The sequence below is a fragment of the Haemaphysalis longicornis genome, unplaced genomic scaffold (assembly GCF_048455015.1).
Source record: "Haemaphysalis longicornis isolate Haplotype H1 unplaced genomic scaffold, Haemaphysalis longicornis Haplotype H1 scaffold_1, whole genome shotgun sequence".
Classification (NCBI taxonomy): domain Eukaryota; kingdom Metazoa; phylum Arthropoda; class Arachnida; order Ixodida; family Ixodidae; genus Haemaphysalis; species Haemaphysalis longicornis.
In genome coordinates this window covers 179,181,891-179,194,412 of record NW_027526203.1, presented here as the reverse complement: position 1 = coordinate 179,194,412, position 12,522 = coordinate 179,181,891, and positions in this window count along the sequence as shown.

Here is a 12,522-nt window from a genome sequence, read left to right as displayed (position 1 = left end):
TCTTGCTAAGTTGTGTTGCCTAGTCATGTTTACGGCTTGGTAAAAATTTTTGTGCCCTCACCTTCGGGCCGACTTTCAGCCTATAGATCTCTTTCTTTCGATTCTGGAATCAGTAGACTGCAGTAAACACTAAACCTCGTGCAGCTTCAAAATTCTCCACATCTAGCGCCTTCCTCAGCGCCATGACAACAAGCGGCCTGATTTCTTTTCGCGCTGCGTTCGAGTCCGTCGGCTTGCATTTTGAAACAGGGTGAGGTTCTTGAGGTTAGCTTACTGTAAGGCTCTTTCGCCAGAAAACGCACTTAGAATGCGGAATAGGTAGAACTGCAAACCGCGAATGGACTTTACGCTAGGTTTATGTGGGTGTTTGGCCCGGTTTATGTGAATGTTTCGGTCTGTTTTGGTCTTGGCTTAAGCTCGCAACACTCGCTCGATAGGATTCTCGCCCCTGTATGCCGCGCTCCAATAGAACTAGAAGTTCTGCATACAAAATACACCTTGAATGGAGATGCGTTTTTCCAACAATGGCGGTTCGTTTCTTTGCACTTTGATAACAAAAATGACGGGTAATATAATTGAATTCTGGCCATTCAGCCCTTACTCTCAATTTCTACGCACTCTGCGCTTAAATGATGCAAAACCCCCAGGATGGGGAGAAGGCGCCCACGTCAGCACCATCCACAATGAAGAAAAGTACGGATGGACAACAGCAGTCATCTAAGACAACACTGCGTACGCGTTTATTCACTCTAAACGGATTTTATACATGAAAACAAAAACTGACGCTCACTGCCTTACCTGCGCCGATCGATTGTCGAGGCACGCTTTATTTTATCCCCTTACAGAGACGTTTTTCAGTTTTCTGCTCCCCCTAGTAAACCATCCTTGACATACGGAAACTCTACAAACAGTGTTCCTGAACTGCGCTCTAGTGTATACGTTTACTTTATCCAGGAATGATATCGCGCTGAGCTTACTTCGAAATAGACGATAGCATAAATTCGTTTGCTTTCAATTCTGGCAGCACTAGTAGGATATTTGGCAAATGTTTTGGTGTACGGGTGCAACAAAAAGTAAATAGAGCACGGCTTCATGAAATTAGAATAATTTCTATTTTATGTGGCTGCCAGCAATATTAGAGTATGTGGTCCTGAATGTTATTTTAAAATGACTTTCTTAAAAAGTCACTTCGAGGTTGCTGGCTATCCACATGGCGGAGAAATCCTGTCATAATCTCCAACCTGTGCTACGTTTACTTTTTTGTTTCAACTCTACATGTCTGCATGTGCGTATGTGTCCGTGTCTCCGTTCCACTCATACTCCGTTTCTGATGTGGGTCAGTGCGGGCGGGACCCCCCGCCGCAGTTCATGTTGCTCTGTTCGCGTTAGTGAGGAGCCAGGCGGAAGGGCCCTCCTTGACGAAAAACCGCCATGTGATCGCTCTCCGCATCCTCTGCCTTATGCTGCGGAGAGCAGAAACAGTCTACTACTCAGTGCAGTTTTCACAAATAGACCGCATGGTATAGTTTTATGAACTTGTAGATACAGCAAGAGCCGGTGGTCAGCCACCAAGTTGGGTGGTTCACCAAGACATGCGATGGGGTTCTGATTTCGCTAAATGCTTGAAACCTGCGCTGAATCAAGTTTGGCATTTCATTGCTGCCTGATAACCTGGCGTTGCTATACCGTACAACTTGGTGTGAGATACTACTGCTGTTTTTACTACCTGGCCCATGTATTACCTGCATTATGTATTACCTGCATATTATGTATTACCTGCATGCTTGTCATGAAGTGCGTTCATTCGGTATATACCAATACAGGGCTAATTCTCAGTTGGCTTTAGGCCTCCTCCTTCGTTGAAGGAAGGCGTCCTTGGCCCAGATTAAGGAATCCATTTTTTGCTTACCCCAGAGCATTAACGTAGGTAGCTGCACACTAGTAGCTTTCCCAGCTTAACCTTCTGCGGCCACTACCTCCAATTTTAGCCGATACCTTCTTCGCCATTTGAAAATTCAGTGTGTCATAGTTATTTTGCGTGGTGGAGTGCGGGCTTAAAATAGTTTGTGTCATAAATCCATGGCTTTATTTAGCGCAAAGGAGACAAACAGAAGAGAGACGGACGAGAAGGGAGAATCAGGGCTTTAAAGGGACACTGAAGTGATATGTAAACATTGCGGGATTACTAGCGCAAATTGTAGTCCGGAGTCCCCAGGCCATGTTTCGACCACTCTGGGCGCGTTTACGCGATTTTATTTAGTAGAAAAATTAATTCGAAAATGCTGTTCTCCTCTCTTTACGCTCGCCCATTTTCTGTGGCGTTTTCGTGTGACGTCGGGAGGAGCCGAGGTCGCAGTTGGCTGCGCTACTGCACGGCTCCCCGGCCTTCAGACAGTCAGTCGGACCAGCGTTTTCGTTCGCCGGCCGCCGACAGGTCGTCGCAATTCGTTCGCTCAGTTGAAACGAAGCCAGGACACGTTTGTGAATGGAATAATGTGCCTTTCTTTACTTGGTTAGTTTTACACTGTATCTAGCTCCAAGTCAAGGTCGCTTCACACAAGCGCTGCACAAGCGCACATGTGACGCTTCGCTGACTGGTACGCCAGTAGGAAAATATAAGGCCTCTTGAAGGCGGGAGAAGAGTCAGCGAAGTCGATATAGGTACTAAGGAAATAAAATCAACTGATATTTTTACCGTACAGCGTAAAACTAGGGTACCGGAAGCACTTTTTTTGCGCTGGGCGAACAAGCACAGCGGCCAGCAGCACGACTACGCATCTGTGAACGCTTTTCCGTCTAAGAAATGCAATTGCTAGACGTGCGATATTGTGGAAACTTGGGGAATGCCTACTGAACGAGCGCAAAACAACAAATAGTCACCCGAAGCTGCTTGGAAGGCTAAAACTAAATAAATGTGGAAACTGGTTGTATATTATATATTTCGAAGGTCGGCAGCGTGCGCCCGTGGCCTAGTGATTCGGAGCGCTAGGTATGTCAGCGCAAGTGTTTTGCAAGTCACAAGTTCGAATCCCCGCCGGTAGGTGCTTTTTTTTTACAAGTTAACTTTTTCGTTTTCCGCCGATGTTTTCTATACTTAGTTCACATTTTTTTGGGCCGCAAGAGAGAGAGAGAGAGAGATAGAGAGAGAGAGATAGAGAATACATTTATTGAGCGTCTAAATTGGGAGTGGTTCCTTATTAACTGGAGCCCATATGATGTCATGGCCGCCTGGGCCCGGTCGACCAGCGCTAGCTGGGTCGCGAGTGAGGAGCTGGACATCAAAATCTCCCATTGCTCTCTAAAAGAGGGGGTGGGGGGATGGAGGAGGGGTGGATTTTCTTAGCTGAAGTCGCACTCCCCAATTATGTGGCGAAGTGATCCTGCTTTTTACAAAATTTGCATTCGGCCGAGTACTGTTCCGGGAACATGAGGTGTATCCTTGTTGGGTGGGGAAAGGATCCAGATTGAATGAGGCGAAAGACTGTCTGCTGCTCCTAGAGAGGCTAGGATGAGGTGGAGGGAGTGTCTGTCTTTCTAGCCGGTAGTGCTGCGTGACTTCTCTGAAAGTGATAAGCGGACAGTACTCCACGCCTTCCTCCGTAGCCTGGGGTGCGAGTGCGCAGGCTTGTTGGTGGGCAAACTCGTTACCCTCCATGGAGGCGTGAGCAGGCGTCCACACCAATTTGATTTTTCTATTTGCTATTTTGTTCTGCAGCAATCTAAGGGTCACTGGTGACACCCATCCTGATTGGTAGTTCCGATATGCTTGCTGCGAGTCGGTGACAATTGTTTGTGCCGGCGTCTGTGTGAGGGCCAGAGCAATTGCCATCTCCTCCGCTTCAGTGATGTCCGTGGTCTTGACTGTTGCGCTTACCAGGAGACTGTTCTTGGTCGATACCACTATTGTTGCGTATGGCTTGCCTCTACAACGGGAGGCGTCCGTGTATACGACTCCGGGGTCTTTTCCAAAGCTTGTGTTGAGCGCTCGAGCTCTCGCTGCTCTTCTCGCCTCGTGATGGGTGGGGTACATGTTTCTTGGCAGTGGGTGAATAATTAAAGACTGGCGCCAGGAGGTTGGTATCTGTACCTGCGGGATCGCGTCGAGGGCCGCCCACCCTATGTTGAGGAGAATTTTTCGTCCATCTTTAGTTCGGCTGAGTCTGGCCTTTTGACTTGATAGATGACCCTCGATCAATTCTTCTGCGGTGTTGTGTATGCCCATCCTGAGCAGCTTGTCTGTGGACGCGCTCATGGGTAGTCCTATGGCATGCTTGACTGACTTCCGTATGAGTATATTGAAGAGATTTATGTCGCTTTTGTTTAGTAAGAGGTACGGCGTGATGTAGGTTATCCTTGAAATGACGAATGACTCGACCAAACGCAGGGTATCCGCCTCTTTCATTCCTCTCTTCCTTGTTGACACCCTCGTAATCATGTGCATTATTTGATCGGTAGTTTGCTTCAGTTTTTTTAGGAGATGTCACTCTTGGTGTCTGCTTGTAGGTGAACTCCTAGGATTTTAATGCTGGGACTAGGAATTATCGCATGTCCCTCTAGTTGGACTTGGATGTCTTCCTTGATGTTCTTCTTGGCTTTCGGGCGGACAACAAGGAGCTCGGACTTTTGTGGCGCACAATGGAGGCCACAGGCCTTGGCATATTGATTTATGACGTCCGTTGCCCTCTGGAGTGTGTCCTGAATATCGCCGAGGGACCCGGTTCCCGTCCAGACGGTGATATCGTCAGCATAGAGAGCATGCCCAAGGTTATCTATGGCGTCGAGTCTTCTGGGAAGGTCAAGCAAGGCAACATTAAATAACAACGGTGACAGCACAGATCCCTGGGGCGTGCCTCTAGCTCCTAGCTTTATCGGGTCGGATGTGGCATCTCCTATCCTGAGTGCGGCAGTGCGGTCCGAGAGGAAGTTGCGGATGTACTCATACGTCCATGTTTCGCAGTCCGTAGCATTGAGGTTCCTCAGTAACGTTCATTTCTCCACGAACTAGTTCACAGAACACGCGCCGGCTGGCAATGGCGCGCTAGCGAGTTCTCGTTGGCGTGCTGTTGCCATAAGCACCGACTGCTTGCGGGCAGTGGGCACAGGCCAGAATCAACAGACCCTTGGCCTGGTGCGAACACGCTTTTTACGATACAGGCATGAGTGAGGCAAACTCCAAATATAGGGGAAAAGCGCATGGCATTTGAGCGTCTGCGGGGACGCGGAGGGCGTTCATGCACTGTGCAGGCCTCGGCTAGTGAATGCTACGATTCCAAGCCGTCCTGGGAGGCTTATCTTATGTATTTTACAGCCGAAAACCTGGAAGAAGCGCGGTACGATGATTACTGAGACATTGAGAATGACCACCCAACAACGCCATTGGTTGTGTTTTACAGAACCGAAACCGAAACCGAAACTTGTTTGATTGCTAACCTTGGGCATCGTCCAATCACGGTGCCCCCTCCTCCCAACGTCACAGCCTTAGTTGGTGCGGCCGCCGCAAACCGCGCATGGTAGTTTTTCTTCTTTCGTGCTTTGTAAAATAATTACCGATTTGACAACCGGATAAACGATGAAAAGTGTGCTAATTTGAGCCAGTCTACGCAGTGCAAGCAAAAACGGGAGCTTGACAAATTCACTTCAGTGTCCCTTTAAGTTTGTGATACGGTGGATGGAAAAAAGACACGGTTGGGAGTGGCCCATCTGTGGGCAGGGAAGGACGCAAGAGAAGAAAATGAAGAGTGGGTGGACTGCCTCAGGAAGGACATAAGGAAATTCAAAGAATCCTGCGAGGTGATATTAGTAGGAGACTTAAATGCCCACATAGAGGCCTATAAGGACTATAACTGTGCCTATAGTTCTAGACATGTGCGAAGACAGCAGCTGGTGATAGTTAACCGGGACCATAAATGCGGCGGGCAGATAACATGGCAATGCGGCAATAGACATTCTTGCAATGACTACGGCCTGGTGTCAGAGCACACGTACGAGTGGTTCAACCAAACGACGATTGATGAAGAAGGAGAAAGCAGCCTGAAGGCGACCATAGGCGTATAAGCCTGAAATTTAACATTGGAAGGGCTAGGCAGAAAACAACGAAGGTTGGGCTTCCGAAATTAAGCAATAAACAGATAGCAGACGTCGTAAATAGCATCTAAAGAGAATTATAGGCCCAGCCCACGAAAGTGTGTGAATTTGAGGAGGTTGTGAATTGTATGCAAAAAGAAATAAACAGAGGAAGGAAAAAAAACTACTGGGGGGGGGGGGGGGTAAAAGAAAACCACGGAGCTGGTCGCACAAGGAAATTAAACTGGCTATTAAAGACCGACAACGGGCTGCTAGATTGCACAAAAAGGCAAAAAGAAATGGGATATAAGGATGGAGAGGTGCAGTTACGGTGGAGCCGGTACGAAGAAAAGAAATTAAAGGTGCAAGAACTACTACAAGCAAAAATTAAAAGTGTGAGTGAAAGATGGTTACCAGCTATGCGTAAGAAGGATAAGAGCGCCCCCCGCCGCCGCCCCCCCCTCTTAAAAAAAACATTCTGGAATCATTAAAAAGCATTGGGAATGACGGCGAAAGAGTTGCAGACTCCGATACAGGACGGTGCCGGTAACGTTCTCCTTGGGGACAGCGCATTGAGGTAGCTACATGGAGTCATTGCAAATACTTTTTAATAGGAGCGCGACAATAGGAGCGCGACAGATCATAAATTTAATATAAAATTTTTGGACTGGAAAAAGGCAGAACACAATGTTCCCAAAAATACGGCAGCAGGACCGGATGGAATCCCAATAGAGATTATTAGCCAGTTGGGACAAGTGGGAAAGGCACACTTGTATACAGCCATCGAGAGCGCTTTAAAATCTGAGCGGATTCCAACGCAATGGTGCGAAAGCAGAATGAGTTTCATCTATTAAGGCGAGGGGGAGAAGGACAAGGCAAGCTCATACAGGCCGATTACAGTCACGTCAGTACTATATAGATTTCCTATACAAGCAATCAAATCTGAGTTGAAGGAGGTGGAAAGTAACAGTATTTTTGGGTAACTGCAAAAATGGATTTCGGCCAGGTCGGCGCTCAGAAGACAATATTTTCATATTAACCCAGACCACCAAAGTTTGGGCCGCACAGGGCAGACCAAGATGGCTAATGTTTCTGACCATAAAGGAAGCCATGACAACGTAGATAAGGGATTCTTGTCGCCTATACTAGAAGAAACGGGATTGAGTCAGAAGTTATAGGGATGCTCAGGGCAATCTATGAGGATAACAAGGCGCATATTACATGGGAAGGGCGTACGGGCACACATTCGAAGAGGTTAAAACGGGGCTGCCCCCTTTCGTCATTTCTGTTCACACTTTACACTAGCGGAATGGAAACGCGCGTGGAGGACAGTCGATTAGGCTTTGACTTGTCGTACCGAAGCAACGGAGAGTTGGTGGAGCATCGAATCCCGGGATTGATGTGCGCGGACGATATAGTGTAGCTGGCAGATAATGCGGGAGACCTACAAAAACTGGCCGACATTTACGGTGATGAGGCAGCGTACCTAGGCCTACATTTTAACCCACAGAAATCTGGAGTCATGGTTTTAAACGAGGAAGCTCATACAGCGCCACTAAGGATTTAACAGGAATTCATACCATTAACAAATTAGTACAAATACTTGGTGATCTGGCTTCATGAAGGAAAAAGCTACCTGAATGCCCATGAAGACCACCTCAAACTGGGAGGCGAAACGCAGCCGTAGTGAAATATAGAGCTCTTTAGGGATACAATAAGTACGAGGTAGTACGAGACATTTACAAATCGGTAATGGTGCCGAAGCCCACGTGCCCTAATGCCGTATTATGCTTAAAGTCAGATATTCTGTTGGGAGTGAAGGTTAACCAAAAGGCAGTCGGCAGATTAGTACTTGGAGCTCACAGTAAGAGTACGAATTAGGCGGTACAAGGCGATATAAGTTAGGCTTTATTTGAGGCGGGGGAAGCGCAAAGTAAAATACGTTTTCAGGAGCGGCTTAGACATTTAAATTAGACGTGAGCAGCCAGAGTACACAGGTACCTGTACCTTGAATGTGTTGTTATGACTCACTGGCGCCATGTTTGCGCGGGTCAGTCGCCCGCCAGTCGACCACCCCACCGCTTGTCGACGGAAACGAAAGGAGGCCGACAAGACGCGGCGGCGGCCACTGATTGACAGCGGCTTTTCAGCGGTGTTGAGTGTTGTTGCCCCAAATGGATTAAGGAGCCGCCGCTCTTCCCCCTGCCTAAGCAACTGAACGCGTGTGCGCGTGAAAGCCCAGACGGCGACGACCGGACAATGGGACCCCAGTGGCGGCGGGAGCACCGCGAAGAAGGCAGTGGCAATGGTCAAGCCATTAACTCTTCCCGGAGTGACTCCACGAACCTTGTTAATCTGTGCGGTTAGGCTACCTGGGAAGTACGTGCGAGAACCCCACCGTGGGAACGCAGCGCGCGGCGGACACCAAAAGGATACGCGGCGCCCGCGCGTCTTCCGTCCTTTCCCTCTACTACACGCTCCTGACGAGTGGCAAGGGTGTGTGTGTGTGTGTGTGTGTGTGCCGTGCATCTGCCGACATACCTGAAAGGCGTGTCCCTACCCGAGGGCGGTGCTTCACAGCGAGGAACTTACACATCAACATTGGTCCGCATTTTTTTTGTATGGGAACTAGTGATCGGGGGTGAACAAAAAGGGCGTGCTGCGGCCCGCCGAGAGCTGTCTTCATCTCGACAACTCACTGTAAAAATGTAAATAAACCTGTTGAGTTTGCTCTAAGCTCTCCCCTAGTCCTGGCTCGACGGAGCGACGGCGACCGGCCCGCTACCAGCAGACTGCGGTCGCAACAACTCGCAACAGTGTGGACACCCAATGGCGGAGGAGGACGCGAAAGCTGGCGACTAAATAGAACTTCACCGCGGCAAATAAACAAAGGGGGCAGTTAAAAAGCAAGTGGAGGAAATAGAGACGCTCATGTGGCGGAAAGGATGCAAAAGAAGGGATGACTGGTAATCTATAAAGTATGCAAACAAAAGATCCCGAAAGAGAACTTTTGTGACAACAATAAAGGTAATGCGTTACTCTTTGAGGCTCGGGATGGCGGCTTGAGAACGCGAACTTCCATGAGCAAATATTCGCCCTAGGATGAGACATGTGTGGGATGTGGCAGGGATAAGGAAACAATCGACCACGTAGTAATAGAATGCCAAAATATTCAGCCAGATAGAATTGGAGGAAAGTCCTACTTCCTGAGGCACTGCGCCTCGCAGTTAAAGGAAGCTTTAACTGGTCACCAGTAGGTATTATTAAGCAGCGGCTAGAGTACTGGTGGACAAAAAACAGGGAACAAGTCGATAAAGTGTCATCCCAGCCACGGCTAGCTGAAGACGGGATTAAAAGGAAATAAGAGTTGAGGGTTAACTAAATTTAAATTACTAAAATAGGCTATATGGCGCATGCCGTCACCCTGATTCAAAAGGGAGGCCATCAATCATAATCATCTTCTTCCAGCCGTAGGGTGTGCGCGATCGCAACGCACTAGTTGCGCAGGGTACTGCGCTGACGCCGCGGAGGCCGAACGCCGGCGCTCGTGGGATTTAACAGATCTTGTATTGATATGTCAATTGCCCATGCCGCGCAGTTTGATCGTGGAGATCGGGCATTGTTCCAAGGCTTTTTTGCTCGCGGTAACAAAGCATCGTTCATCAACACTTTGTCGTGTGTCTTGTTTCCTCGTAGAAGGAAATTAAAAATTCAATCAATTTGCACTCTGGGCTTGACAACAAAGTTCAATGTCTTCAGAAGTGTATCACTACCTTTTCAATAATCACTACCTTTTCATAGGCGCGGTTATGTTAAATCATTTCTAAATCGTATAAACAAGCTTACTACGTTCATAAAGAAATAGAAGCGTGATTACGATGTTAAAACCTGACACTGGAAAACATATATACAGGCTTCTAAGCACAGTCCTAAAATTTTTATACATACATGGATGTCGTAGTGCTAAAGCTAGACGGGGATGCACATGGACTCAAGAAAATTAGCTGCGCATGCATGCACACAATTCAATGCGTATAGATAGGATAAATACTAGAAATAAGGTTTATTCAGCGTGAATACAAATGCATAAGTAAATTATTAAGAGAATCAGGTCAACGCACTGAGAGCTAGAAACAGGCGATAAAATAAATTACTACAAACAAAAATTGAATAAGTGGTAGAGCGGAAATTAATAGATAAGCAACGTATAATTCATATGTGCGATAATAGCCACATACCATATAAACACTAGTAAACACAGAAAAAACATTATCAAGTAAGAAGTCATTACAGCCATCAACTCTACAGCGATCTCGAATGTCTGCCGGTATATTAAATTTCGAGTGCTGCGCTTGTCACGGCAGTTGTGATAACAAATAGCAAGTGCACTAAATACATTTCATCGCGAGGAAATCTGTATTTCTACATACTAGGGCCTGTCATGATTTTTCTCGCTGACGTGTCGAACTTGTTCTTGACATTAAGTATTTAGGTTTGCAGATCGGTGAAACTTGATCTTGGAGACTACATGTAGAACAGCGTGCAAAGCGTTTGAGAATGGGATGTGTTCATTTGTATGTGCTGCACTCAGTTTGCAGTTTTACAGTAAAAAAGATCGTTTATGGATGCCTAGGTGATTCTATCAGTACATGAGTATTTATGTCCGTGCATATTCCTACAAATTAAAAACTCTTAGTATCGTTATGCACAAAATAGCACCACAACATTATAAACTGCTCTAGACATCATGGAGGCCGAACAGAAATTATTCGGAAAAAAGTGAGATATTCTTCACGTCAAAAACAACTAATATTTGATGTCTTGTTAAGAAATTTCTTGTATAGCCATTTTATCATTGATATTAAACAAACACGGTGCCACCGTCAAACTGAACCCTGTTTGTCTGCCTCACGCCAACCAGCTACCCTGGTTTTAATACGTTCCTTTTTGAAGGCATGAATCCGCGAATCGCCTACTGATTAGATAATGGTTTCAGGCTGTGTATAAATTATCTATTGAGTTCGTTTTATTTGGTTTGTAGTTTTTGAACCTATCCCAAAAAGCATGTTAATCTTTGTGCGGTTAGAGGGTTTCACAGCATGCAATGCAGTGTGTTTTTTTTTCCTTCTTGGTCATTTTTTTCTTCTTGCTTTCATGCCCTTCTTGCTTATTTTTTTCTTTCTTCGTAGTTTTATTTTATTTAGATTTGTTTTTATTTCCTACGCTTTGTTCGGTTTCGGCTTAGTGTATTTTGCCGAGACTGCCCAGTCCGCACCCACGCCTCTCTGACATGTGCATGCGGCCTTGGTATTCCGATGTGAAAAAAGAATTTTTATTATTTTTATTATTCTGGATCATCTTCTGCATTAACGCTACTACGATTAATCTCCAAGCAGAATCAGGCGGATTTTCTTTACCTATTTAAAATTATCCACGGCTCAGTGTCTTGTGTAGTGCGGCTACAACACGTTCCACTCTATGTGCCGCAAAAATTGACCAGAAAGCACAATGTTTTTCATATTGCGAAGTGCATGCGTGGCTTGTGCCCTGTTTTCCGAATGCAGTATTTGTACAGCCAATACTCTGAATACTTAAATATATTTCATAATTCCCCGACTCTCTTTAGTAAACATGACCGAGAGCTTATCATTCCATAACTTTGCGCTTTTTCATTCTTGTCCTCATGATGCATGACTGACTTTTATGCTGCTATTTCGGCGTGAAGCTCTAGCAACGCAAACCTATGTCCTTTATATTTTTTTATTTTCTCTTACCTTTCAATGTATACATTCCTTTTATGCTGTTTATCTCGAGTGGAAGCCATCTAAGATCACTTTTTTGTACGACTTACACCATTCCATCTGCATATTTCTCTTGCCACTATGTGTGCATGCGCAACAACCATTTGCGTGCATTGCCCTATTGCTCGAGGCACTACAATTTGTATATATATATATATATATATATATATATATATATATATATATATATATATATATATATATATATATATATATATATATATATATATATAGCGAATCAGAAAATGGGAAATGAGGGGCTCGGTGCAATAAGACCGAAGATAAGGGTGGCAGTCAAGAAAACCTCGGAAAGCAAAGGGGAAGTTGTGGTGGGTCATAGAAACAGATGAAGAATTTTTTGAGCCAGAAAGAAAGTGTTGAAAAAATGCCCGCGGGGTGGGATCCGAAACCACGACCTCCAGAATACCGGTCTGGTGCGATAACCACTACGCTAGCGGCGGGGCTGTTTCCCCACCACTTTCTCGGGTATTTATGTTAAGGTATTTTTGTTTACTGCACTTGGGGGTGCTAGCCAGCGCCACTCGGACAACTCGGGGTGAAGGGGACCTTCTTTTTAACCCCAGGGAAGTGACTCCAATGTCTACGACCTTTCGAGAGTGGTCGACCAGCGTTGAACCCTCTTAAGCTACCTTTGGCA